This window comes from Chiroxiphia lanceolata, chromosome 11, assembly GCF_009829145.1.
Source record: "Chiroxiphia lanceolata isolate bChiLan1 chromosome 11, bChiLan1.pri, whole genome shotgun sequence".
NCBI lineage: Eukaryota > Metazoa > Chordata > Aves > Passeriformes > Pipridae > Chiroxiphia > Chiroxiphia lanceolata.
In genome coordinates, this window is record NC_045647.1 from 1,522,683 (window position 1) to 1,525,760 (window position 3,078).

At 55.2% G+C, this 3,078-nt stretch overlaps 1 long non-coding RNA gene across 1 annotated transcript; it reads right to left on the reverse strand.

Annotated features, from left to right (window-relative positions):
* LOC116792496 lies at positions 1 to 3,078 on the reverse strand. The gene is made up of 3 exons (XR_004359149.1): positions 2,783 to 3,078; positions 1,905 to 2,002; positions 1 to 618 (listed from the first exon to the last, which is right to left on the reverse strand). It is a non-coding gene; the product is annotated as an uncharacterized LOC116792496 (long non-coding RNA).

Sequence of the window (3,078 nt, forward strand, 5' to 3'; positions counted from 1 at the left end):
GATACTGTGTTTAATAAAACATGCCGGCTTCCTGGTGACATCCTGCCCTGCCAAGCCCGGGCAGCCGGGAGCTCACGCTGTTTAACCAGTTCCCTGCTGGCTGGTTGCACCATCTCGTGAGAAAGAACCCCGGGCGAGCACACCCGGCACACCCCGGGGCTGCGCCGGCACCGAGCACGGCCCAGCCTCCGTCTGCACACGGCCTGGACAGGGAATAGGGAATGGGGGGTTGGAAGGGACCTTAAAGGTTATCCAGCTCCAACCCCCTGCCATGGGCAGGGACACCTTCCACCAGCCCAGGTTGCTCCAAGCCCCGTCCAACCTGGCCTTGGACACTCCCAGGGATGGGGAGTCCACAGCCTAAGAGCCATTTCAGAGGTGACATCCGGGTGCTGCACTGGCTGGGTGGTCTCTGCAGAGCTCAGGAGGAGCAGGGGATGGTGAGGGCTGATCCACTGTTTGAGGGGCTGGGAGGAGCAGGAGTCTCTTCTCCCGGTGACGCGTTGTCTGGTGGCTGCTCTGCACAGAGGCATCTGATCACATCTCTCCTCCTGCCTCACATCAAACAGTGAGTCAGCGCTGGAGCCCCATCAGATGTCTCTGCTTCGCCTTTCATATCTGGAAAGCAGAGAGGATGATGCTCTGAGTATGCAAAGCAAGGAAAGCAGGGTGCTTTCAGATCTGCCCCGTGGAAAATACCACGGTATTTATTCTCCACTGGCACCCACGTACCCCAGCAGGAATCAGCACCACTGGGGCTCAGAGTCTGGGGAGATGTTGATCTTTCTGGGGGATGCAGGTAACAACAGCCACGGGGCCAAACTGCATCACCTCTGAGTCAAATATTAACATAGAAAATACTCTGAACTTGCTAACTGGGTTAAAAAAATTAACACACACCCCTAAAAATAATAATAATAAAATAAAGCTGGAACAGACAGAAGAAGAGCCTGAGAGTGTGTTCTTCCTGCAGTTCATGTCAGGACATGGATGAGTCCTGTCACCTTGACCTCTGAACCCCAAGGCTTTGGGACAAGGTCTGTGTGACCTTTGTGCTCACAGGGTGTGAGGTGCCCAAGGACTGGGCTGGGGGACTCTGGTTCCAGCTGTAAATGCCATTGGCACAGTGGAAGAGCTTGGGCTGCTCACCAGGGCACAGGCAGAGGTGGAGAATGGGGCAGGTCCACGTGGGGGACAGAGCCTGGCAGCAGCTGAAGCACTGCCCAGGGAGCTGGTGGAGTGACCACCTCCAGAGGTGTTCAAGAGGCATCTGGATGTGGCACTTGGGGACACGGTTTAGGGCTGGTTATGGTGGTTCTGAGTTGATGGTTGGACTGGATGATCTTGAAGGTCTCTTCCAGCCTTGATGATTCCGTGGTTCTGTGTGGTTCTGGGAGGGGGCACATGGGGAGCCCAGCTGGACTTCTGCCAGGATGCCACCGACTCCTGTGGCTGGAGATAAGAGAGAACAAGCCTGAGTGCTGCAAATGGACTTGCTCATCCCAGCCTGGTGTTTGTGTGATCCTATGGGATCAAGCACCTGCTTGCAAGTGTGTGGGATGCCCCATGGCTGGCTAAGGGCTGCAGTTGTCTGCATTAACCAGGGTCTGCTTAAGGCAGGTGGATGTCTGGTTGGGAGAGGAAAAGGGATCATTGGCACTCCAACTCATCAGGACTTAATAAACATTTGGCCCCTTGGAATAAATGGATGCAAAGAAAATGAAGTCAGAAGGGGAAGTGCAGGTGCACAAGCTCATTCGCACCAGGCCAGACAAATCATACACATTGTTTCCTAGTCAGGCAGACTTAAAAAACCCTTGGACACGAATATCATTCAGCTCTGGGGCAGTCTGGAGCAGCCGTGGGAGAATGCAACCCGTCATTTTCTAAATAAGAAGCCAAACCTCTGAATCCAGATCCTCCTCCTCCCAAAGTCCCGATCTGATCCCATGTGCATCACAAGCCAGATGTGGCTTGGGCATTACTGCTGCTGCAAATTCAGCTGAAATAAGCACAAACAGGAATTAAATGGAATAGGAAATATTCACGGTGGATTTGTGCCTAATCAAGATTACACACAGCTCTGCTGACTGTGCTCCTCTGGCAGGGAGCCGGACTCCTCCTGGATCCCTCCCGGACCCCTCCAGGATCCCTCCCGGACCCCTCCGTGACACACAGAGCCACCTAAACTGCACCTCGGGAGGAACATGCCCGTATTTGGGGAGAAAATACAGCCCACCAGGACAGAGAGAAAGGCAAAGGACACCCAAGGCATCCCTACGAGCAGTAGTAGTTGACAGGAATGTCTCTCATAGTGCCCTTCCCTCTGTATCAGCAGGGATCTGGCTGAGAAGTCCTGGAGCAAACCACAACTGAGGGTGTTGCTGTCTTCCCCAAATACTTTCTCTAATGAGGTTTTTAAATAGTTTTGCCCCGCCTACACTGGCAGCCAGAGCACTTTCATCTCCAGGTGAATGGGAACCGAGGTGGGACTCAGCTGTCTGCCGGGAGGATCATTTCCATATTGCAGGAGGCGGGAGGAGAACCCGCGCAGGGGCAGGGAATGCTCCGGCTCCTCTCGGAGGAGAGGATATTCACCTCGCGCACCGCTGTTTGAAATGCAAAGAGCTCCCCGGCAGTGTGGGCCGGCGGGACAGGGGGTGCCTCTCGGTTACACCCTCACGCCGATGAGAACGGCCAGGAGCCAGCAGGTACCCGCTGGAAAAATGAGGTTTGCGAGCAGGACTCAATTTGTTACAACCTGCTCCGAGTAACCACACACCTTTCGTTCTTAGGTGGCAAAGATCACGTCTATCCCAGAGGGTTCGTGGTGGGTGTGGAAGTACTTTCCAGAGAAGCGCCTCTCGCCCCCTCCCCAGCGCTGGCTGCCGGCCGAGCGGCGCTGACGTCGCTGGAGGCGAGTGCTCGCCCACCCGCTCTCACCAGCCGGGAGAGCCCGAGACTCAGAGAATCCCACAATCACTGAGGTTGGAAAAGACCTTCAAGATCATTAAGATCACCCTGTGCCCGGTCTCCACCTCGTCCCCCAGCCCAGAGCACTGAGTGCCACGTCCAGTC